The sequence below is a fragment of the Pteropus medius genome, unplaced genomic scaffold (assembly GCF_902729225.1).
Source record: "Pteropus medius unplaced genomic scaffold, Ma_sr-lr_union100, whole genome shotgun sequence".
In the NCBI taxonomy this organism is placed as follows: Eukaryota; Metazoa; Chordata; class Mammalia; order Chiroptera; family Pteropodidae; genus Pteropus; species Pteropus medius.
In genome coordinates this window covers 5,614,856-5,624,539 of record NW_024352785.1, presented here as the reverse complement: position 1 = coordinate 5,624,539, position 9,684 = coordinate 5,614,856, and the positions used below count along the sequence as shown (strand labels likewise).

Genomic DNA, 9,684 nt, shown 5'->3' with positions numbered 1-9,684 from the left:
TCTCTCTCTTTCTCTCTTTCCCTCTCTCTCTCTCTCTCTCTTTTTCTCTCTCTCTCTCAATCTTTTTCGGACAGAAAGCCAGTGGCACGTGACGTGCTCCCTCCAATCCTTTGTCCATATGTGTATAAAGTTTCGCACAGTTGCGTCGTAGTTCACATACAGTTTTATTCTTTTTTTTAAATATTCAACATATAACCATAAGCAGTATTTCAATGTTGCTGCATAGCCTTCATAATTCAGCATAGGGAGTTTTGGTGTTTAATAGACCTACGGGCAGGTCCCACCTCTGTCATTTAATAGTTGTATTACCTTGGATAATTAATTAACCTCTCTGGGGATCACTTTGTCACTAAAATAGAGTTAACAATATCTGCCTCATGCTGTCAGGATTAATAAATGAATTACGAGATGCAAAGTCTTAATGCTGGCCTTTACTAAATATCCAATAAATTTTAGCTAAAAATAACCTTCATAAAATATAAATGTTTATGTGCTCTGGTATTCCGAGTGGAAAATAAAAGTTATTTTTGCAATATAACCACTCTAACATATGATGGAATGCTTATCATGTACCCACAATCTCTTTAAAGTCCAGTTTCACATTTCACAATTTAAATGAATGTCAAATCATCATGTCATACACCTTAAACTTGTGTAATATTTTATGTCAAACATATCTCAATAAAACTAGGGAAAAAAATTAAATTTCAGCCACTTGAGTCTGGTGCTCATCCCTTGTCTCTCAGTGCAGTGTCCTCTCTAATTACAGTCCTTTCATGTGGAAATGTATTTCAGTTGATTCCGCTGTGTCCTTCCTTTCCTTTTTTCATCCCAGATACACATCACTCCTAATAAAAATATTCTGCTAGCATTTATGTTTATGTTAAAGATATTCATGGGCTGATCCCTAGGTTTGTCTGTGATAGTAAACATTGCAGAGGTAGAATTAGAAGTAGAATTTCAGAATGTTTCCATAACTGGGAAATAAGTGGTTAAGCACCCAGTAAAAGAATAGAGGCTTTGCAGAGATCAAATGTGTGTTAATGAGGAAGTTGTCAACTTCACAGGTTCTGTTTGAATTCTTGGGTTAATTGTGAAACCAAGGAAACAGGAAAAATGATTTCTGCTGATCCCTGCAGGGAGAAATGAGGAGCTTTGGCCAGAAAGTTCTTTTCTTTTCTTTTCTTTTTTAATTACTAAAGCTCTGTAAATAAATAAATAGCACTGATTTTACATTTAAAATTTTCTTATTAATATCTATAAATATCGTTAGTCCTGGTGGTAATTAAACAATGAGCAGTGAAATTTTACTAGGGTTGGGCTTTGTTTTGCTTTGTTTTATTTTGTTTTGAGATGGGGGGGAGTGTTTCGATTAGGGTGATATATTAGGCAGAGTGCTTACTTGCAATCTACAAAATCCCCTTTTGCAAATTTGATCAGAAGAATTAATGAAAAGATATTAAACAGTTCACAGAATATCTGGTAGGGCCAAAGGATTGGATAATAAACCTGAACATCCATGAACAATGGCCAACTACTCCTTTTCTAGCAGAAACATCACTGACTCTGGCACTTGGCACTTACGATGCTCAGAACTAGATGCCAGAAGCACGGCCACTCCCTGCCCCCAAGAACTGGATCACTCCACCACCCAGCCAACAGAAAGACCAACATTCCTAGAAACACCTGCCTCTTCTGACATGCTCCCTCCAGATCTGTTTACCAAGGATAATCTGATTAGGGGAAGCTAGGTCACATGCCTGCCCCCTAACGCAGAAAGTCTGGGATTGCAAGTTTTCTGGCTTCCTCTTTGAAAACGTAAGACATAAAATGTGAGAAATTATCACAGTATGAGAAGAGTGTTCAAAGATGTCAGGTAGCTCAGGTAATGAAAGTATATTGCACACTTGGTCATTCTGAGTGTTCTGTGTATACTGATTGTGAGTTTCCGTCCCTGAGGAGAAATTTACTGCTGCCAAGTACTTCTCAGCTCTCCAGAGATGGACTCCACATTCCTCAAATCCCAGGATTGTTCAAACCCTTTGCTGCCACAGAGAAAACTTGTCGTTCATAAAACATGTAGCCCTGCTTTCTCCATTCTTCCCCTCACCACCATACCTAGTATTAGCATGGGATATTGAGATAATGAAAGTAAAACTAATAAACCTTTCTGTGTGTGTGTGTGTGTGTATAAATGTAATAGACATCACATACTGCTATGGAGGAGCTCATGATCGCACCTCTGATTTGTGATTAGATATAACTGTAACAAAAGAAAAGATTAAATTGTTTCTTAGAAATTTGATGGCATATGAGGGAAATAGGATGTATAAGTAAGATAATTAGAAAATGTCTAGTAATACAAGGAAATATATAATTTCACCATTATTAGACATGTGATCCATAGGCAGAATGCTAATTATTCACTCTCACTGGAAATATAATGATTAAAATGGTCAATGTTTCCAAATAATAACTTGTAGAGTAGTTAGATGGGAAGAAAATAAACCTGCTCTTCAATGGTATCTTTAGAAACTTTATTAATCTTTGACATTCACAGTTAAGAAGGATTCAATCTGGTTTTTGTTAACTCTAATTATAGGCCAAATAATTAGTATATGTAGAGAATTAATAAAGATCTGTCAAGGTAATCACAAACCAGTTCTGAATAACTGATTTTGCTAATGATGAGTTTCTCACTGAATCATGTGTAATCATCTGTACTGGAAATTTTCTCTAATGCTATTTAATATATTCTACAATATCTTTTAAATTAAAAAATATAATATGTTTATTGGAAAACATTTAGAAATATAGATAAGCAAAAAAAGGAAGAAAAGAAATCTTACCACCTTCTGTGTATTAGTCTCCTTAGGCTGCCATAACAAAATACCACAGATAGGGTGGCTTATACAACAGAAATTTATTTTCTCACAATTCTGGAGGCTAGAAGTCCCAGATCAAGGTGTTGGCCAATTTCGTTCCTGGTGAGACCTCTCTTTCTGGCTTGTAGATGGCTACTTTCTCACTATGTCCTTACATGGTGGCGAGAGAGTGAAAAACCTTTCTCGTGTCACTAACCCTAATTACCTCCCAAAGATTTCATCTCTGAATACCATGATATTGGAGGTTATGGCTTCACCATATAAAATTTGAGAACACACAAACATTCAGCCTGTAACATCACAATTCAGAATATAACCCTTGTTGAACATTTCAATTCTGGGTTTGTTTGTTTGTTTTGCATAAGAACAAAAACAAATTTTATAAAAAATGAAAACATACTGATTCATAAAATATACTAATTCTCTGCTTTTCATTTAATGCTATTCTGAGAATATCTTTCCACTTAATTGTGTCATTACATAATTGAATATGTAATAATATTTTAAATGTTTTTAAATATTCCATAGCATTAGGATTAATAATAGCATAGAATTCTAATGTACATATATACTCTAATTAGTTTCCAAATTCATCTATTGATGACCATTTGTTTTTTATAATTTTTAGATATTTTAAATAGTGCTATGAAGAATATTCTTATAATCATATCTATGTTGCCTGCCCAAAATTATTGAGTAGTGGAATTTCTGGGGCAAAGGGGAAGCATATTATAAGGCTTTTGATAACACTGGCTAATTTTCCTTGAGAGAGTTTACTCCAAATATATTCTCAACTAGCAATCTAAAAAAGTCTGTTCTTGATGTCTTCATCCTTAACCAATATTAACACAGAGCATCATCAATTTAAAATTTTTACCAAAGATATGATACTTGTTTTAATTTAGTTTTTTATTGTTCTATAGAAGTTTTTAATCAAGCTTTACTCTTAGAGGTTCTGTCTATCATTAGAAAGGTCTTCTCCACTTCAAAATTAAATAAGCTTTCATATGCATTTTAATCTTACACTTTTAAAACCTGTCATGTACATCTACATTTAAATACATCTCGAGTTTATTTTAGAGTTAAATATATTTTTTTTCAAGTGTCTAGCAAGGTGTCCCAATGTTTTTTTGGAATTTTATTTCCTACACAAAGAAAAAATTCTAATTAGTAAAATATAAAACTAGGCCTCATTTTAGAGTCCGTAACTGTTAAGTAGTACTCATAGGATAGACTCTGAAGATTATGTTATTATAAGTCATATAGATTAACTCTAGCCAGCCGTTGGTAGTTATTTCTAAAACATTATGTGAACATGCCCTATGATATCTCCCTGAATAACAGTCCTGAAAATTAAATCTCCACATACACAATCTGGCTCCAGCAAGGGAGGTTGTACATAATTTTCTCTGTAAGCATGCCTCATTCTAATCTTGAAATCAGCAACACTTAGAACTACAAACATCATTAATGTCGATGTGTCGAATTAATCCTTGCTGTTTCTTGGCACTTCCAACATGGATATTGATTGCTATCATGATTTTTTTAAACACAAATAGCTATCCAATAAAACCTGGAAGTACATTTCCCAATTCACTTAGAACTTCAAATTGCTACTAGATGGGGTCATTAAGTCTTTACCAAACTGGATCCAGTATAATGTAATGATTTTAAAGCAAATGATCTATAATGGTTTAAACAATCCTATGCAGGTAATTTTTAACTCATCTCTGAACAATGACATTAGTTGACTTAGAATGAATGTCAAATTTATTTTTTTAATAAAAATTTGTTAGTAAATATTTCAAGTCAGCATTAAAAGCTTTCTTCTCAAGATGAAACACAAAAATCCATAGCATTACTATATATGTACTCACAATAACCAATTGTAAAACATAATATATAAGATCCCATTCACAATAGGTACAAAAAATATAAAGTACTCAAGAACAATTAACAAAAGATGCATAAGGCCTTTATACAGAAAATTGTCAGTCAAACATTATTAAACAGCATTAAAAAATCCTAAGGAAAATGAAGAGATATACGATGTTCATGGATGGGAAACTAAATAATACAACTATATCAGTTTATCCAGATTATTCTACATTTTAGATACAATTCCAATCATCCAAATACAGTTGTTTGTATAACTTAACAAGTTAATAACAAGCTAATACTAAATCCATATATAATAACACATGACTTAAAATTGTTTAGTTTGAAGAAGAACAATGGGGAGGGGTAACTTGCTTTATTTGAAAAATAAAGTATAATACAAAAAAAAATCCATCAAGGTATCCCAGAAATCAGAAAAAAACAGAATTGGTGGAAAATATTAACCAATTTAATAAAATTAAATTTTTATGTGACTTGAGACAAAAAAAATTCCAGGTCAACTAAGAACTTAGACATTTTCAACTATAGCTTTAAAACAGTGAGAAGAAAATGTAGTGTTTTTTTTTTCAATTCCCAAGATAGAGAATTTCTTAAATAAGATGCCAAAAGCATCAAAATATAACACAAATTAGAGAAAAGACAAACTCTGGACCAGGATATTGACAACACATACGAATACACATGTACTTTTTACAGATAAAATTTACTTAAATAAATACTACTATTAAGAAAATACAGATTAAAACTACAGAAAGTCACCTGTCCACTGGTGAAAGTTTAAAAATCTGTTAACTCTAAGTTTTGTGATAATGTATAGAATCTGGAACTTCTATCTACTACTTGTAGAATGTAAATTGGTCATCATTCTCTAGAATAACTTGTCAGTATCAAATAAGGTTCATGATGCTCATATCTACAACCCAGCAATTCCTCTTCTAGATACATATTATAGAAGCAACATCTTTTTTAAGAGCAAAAATTTGGAAACAACCTAAGTGTTCTATCAATAGGTGCATGAGTAAGTAAGTGTGGTTTTTATAGTGTTATATTATTTTAGAATGTATATAAGTTGTTTATGGATATTTATTAAATTATAAGGAAATTCTTGAAAATGATAAGTATCAAGTTATTTCTGGAAAGGGTGGAAAGGGAGAAACAGTAAACTTCAACTGTTTCATTTCTTTTCTAAAATAATAAATCTAAAACAAATAGGGAAAATATCGAGATTTGATAAAGCTGAGTAGCAAGTACATGGGTATTCAGTATATATTTAAAATATGTCATAAAGTAAGGGAAACTTTTTACTCTATCATTCAAGTTTTATTTTTAAAGAAATAAGAAAAGCATTCTGACATGTCAGTTCGTCTATCCCTAATAGCTTTACGGTTAGGTGTTTTATAGTCATTTTTACAATACTATCTTATTTTTTTCTATTTAAGGAACAATATTAATAGAAAATAGAAAAGCAGGTTCTATTTTATTTTTGTAATTATTACTTCTAGCACTTCTTCACAAGAAATAGTATTTTCATTTTGGTTTTTCCTTTTGAGAAGCAGTGATATTTCTTTGTACCTCTAGAGGCATACAGACCATTAAAATCATGTTTCCAGAGCCCTATGATATAACTGGAAGGGCCTTTTTAAGTGTATTTTTTGTTATTTGCTTTGGTTATCAGAGGCACCCAGCTACCCTAGGCCAGCCAAAAAAAAAAGCCAAGAAAAAGAAATTACAACGGTATCCTTTGTGGAACAAAGATACAGTTCTGCTGACCAGATTCCTCCAGCCCATGCTTCTTTCTCTTTCACATTTGCCATTTTTTTTTTTTGAAAAAAAATTTAAGGCTCCAATTTACAAATTATCATATTAAATTATACATTGAGTAAGGGAGAAAAAAAATCTTAGCCATAGCACTCTAGGAACCTGGATCAAAAGGCAAGAGCTATTCTTTCACACTATTACCAGTCTTCACCAAATAAATTAATATGCAAGAGACTTTTTAACTTTCAGCTTCCCATAAATTATACCCAATTACCTGAAGTAATGGTAGAAAAGTTGAGTGTGTGTATTATTTATCGCTGAGTCAACTCTGACTCCTGGCAACCCTGTGAATGAGGGACATCCACAATGTCCTGTCCTCAGCCCTGCTCAGCTCCTGCAGACTAATTGTGGAGTCAATCGAGCTCATGTTCTGTCTTCTTCTTTTCCTGCTGCTTTCTGTTTTTCCCAGCATTATTGTCTTTTCCAAAGAACCCTGCCTTCTCAGATGTACCCAAGTAGGGCATTTTCAGTTTTGTTATTTTTGCCTCCAGCAGTGTTTCAGGTTTAATTTGCTCTCCTTGTGTGTGTTTCTGGTGATCCAGGGTATCCATAGAGCTCTCCTACAACATCATATTTCAAATGAATCAATTTTTTTTTTCCTATCAGCCTTCTACACTATCCAACTTTCACGTCTGTACATAGTAATTGAGACAACAGGGGTGCAGATGATCTTAGCCTAGGCATATAATGACACATCTTTGCTCTTGATGATCTTTCCTAAATCTTCTATTGCTCCTCTTCATAGTCTCACCTTTCTCTTGGTTTCTTGGCTGTAGTCTTCATTTGAATTGATGGCTGAATCAAGTTAAGCAAAATTTTTAACAATTTCAGTGTCCTCATCATCTATATTAAAGTTGTGTATTTGTTCTGTAGTCATAATTTTATTGTCTTCTTTATGTTCAAATGCAGAACTTTCTTCTTTCACTTTCATTAGACGCTATTTCAAATTATCGCTACTTTCTGCCAATAAAATGGTATCATCTATATATCTTAAGTTATTGATATTTCTCCCACCAACTTTCACTCCTCCTTCCTCTGAGTCTAGCCTAGTTTTTCAGGTATGTTCTTTGTGCAGATTAAAAAGAAGGAGATAAAATGCACCTTTGTCTGATAACTTTGCCTATGAGAAACCATTCTTTCCTCTTTCCTGACAGTGGCTTCCTGTCCACGATACAGGCCGTGCATCAGAGCAGTTAAGCGCTGAGACATGCCCGTTTCTTTCAGAATGACCTATGGTTTTTCCTTACTGATGCAGTCAAAGGCTGTACTGTAGCCTGTAAAACATAGACTAACCTTCTTATGAAATTCTTTGGAGCACTCCAGTATCCAACGAGTACCAGCAATTAGATTTCAAGTGCCTCTTCCTTTTCTGAATCCAGCTTGAACATCTGGCATTTCTTGTTCCACATAAGGTAGAAGCCTTGTTACATCACCTGAGCATCACTTTACTTGTGTGGGAAATTAGAGCAATGGTTCTGTAGTTACTCTTTGGCATCTCCTTTCTTAGAGACTGGATGTATATTGAATGTTTCCTGTCCATAGACCATTGTTTTGTTTTGTTTTTCATATTTGTTAATATATTCTGGCTAGGATCTTGATAAATTCAATCTCTGTGACTTAGAATAATTTTATCAGTACCCCATCTAACCCTGGTGATTTATTTCTTCCCAGTACTTTCAGGGCAGCTTTCACTTCACTTTCAATTCTAAAAATTCTTCCTCGTAGGAATCTTCTTCAAAGGAATCTGCCATCCTTTTGTCTCTCCTATATAGATTTTCAAAATACTGTTTCCACCTTCCCTTTATTTTATCCTGGTCAAATAATGTGCTTCCTGTTGGTCATTCATCATTACTAATCCAGGTTTTAATTTCTCTTTTATTTCTTGCATCTTCTTGTAAAGACCTCTCGTTTTTCCTTTTTCGTTATTCTGTCTCTTTGCATTGACTATTGTAATAGTTCTCTGTGTCTCTACATGATAGTCGTTGAGAAACTGCGTTCAGAATTCTAATCAGCTTTTGTCATCTTTTACTTTTGCCTCTCACCTGTCATTAATGATTTTAGTGTTTATTTTCTGTTACTGATCTTGATTTTTCATTCCTTTTTACTTCCAGCATTGTCTTTTCACATTCTTCCCTAATAATATTTCTAGTTTCAGTCCATAGTTCTTCTGGTTCTCAGTCAATTAAGTTTAACAATGCAAATCTGTTTTTTTATGTGGACTTTAAATCCATCAAGAATATTAGTTATGTGATATTTAAGGAAGGTTTATAGTGATTCATTTACATTTCACGAGAAACAAGATTGACATTTTTATCTCTCCCTATATATCTTTACCCTAAATCAACTATCCTCTGTGTTGTCATTCCTCAAAATCATGGAATTCACATGCCTCTCCATCTGATCAAGGGAAAATGTCAGAATATAAATGCCAACTCTGTTCCCCATCTTAGATTTGCAAGAAAAGGAAGAAAATATGAGAGTCATCAAGGGAGAAAGTGCTTGAATGAAAGAGATAATATTTTCCTTTCTTTTAAAAAATTGCTTTTAGGGAATATTCACTTGCTGAAGAATTAAGTATATGGTTGTCAGTTGTTCAATTGTGGCTAAGGTTAAGAAGACTATGAGATAGGTCTACCAGCTTCTGGTTTACATGGTCTGCTAAGTTAGGATTAAGTATGGGTCGAATTTGCCACTTGGGTATATTCTAAGAGTTGCCCATGGAATTAATTATTTATAATCTTTTTCTGATTATTACAGAAAATTTGGAAAATATAGTTTATTTATAATGTTTTCACCTAGCATTGCTTCGTAAACAGAATATTAAATAAGAGTAAATGTTTAAAAGTTTTAAAGTTTTCAGATTTGAAAATGGACCCAAATAGAACTAATATTTTCAATAAAATGAATAAGCATGCTCCAGTCATGTTTTACTGGAATAGTTGGATATGAGTTGGTCAGTCTAAGAAATTATCTTTCTAATTCAGATTTGAAAATACTTCTCAAAAGTCATTTCTCTAAATAGCATTGTATTAAGTTTTAAAGTATTAAACTCGTCTCAATACAATTCAACAATCATTTGAGA

General features: G+C 33.0%; 1 protein-coding gene across 1 annotated transcript in view; it reads left to right on the top strand.

Annotated features, from left to right (window-relative positions):
- Window positions 1-9,684, top strand: part of PJA2 (praja ring finger ubiquitin ligase 2) — a 284,559-nt gene that overhangs the window by 168,136 nt on the left and 106,739 nt on the right. The gene's annotated exons all lie outside the window — the stretch shown is intronic.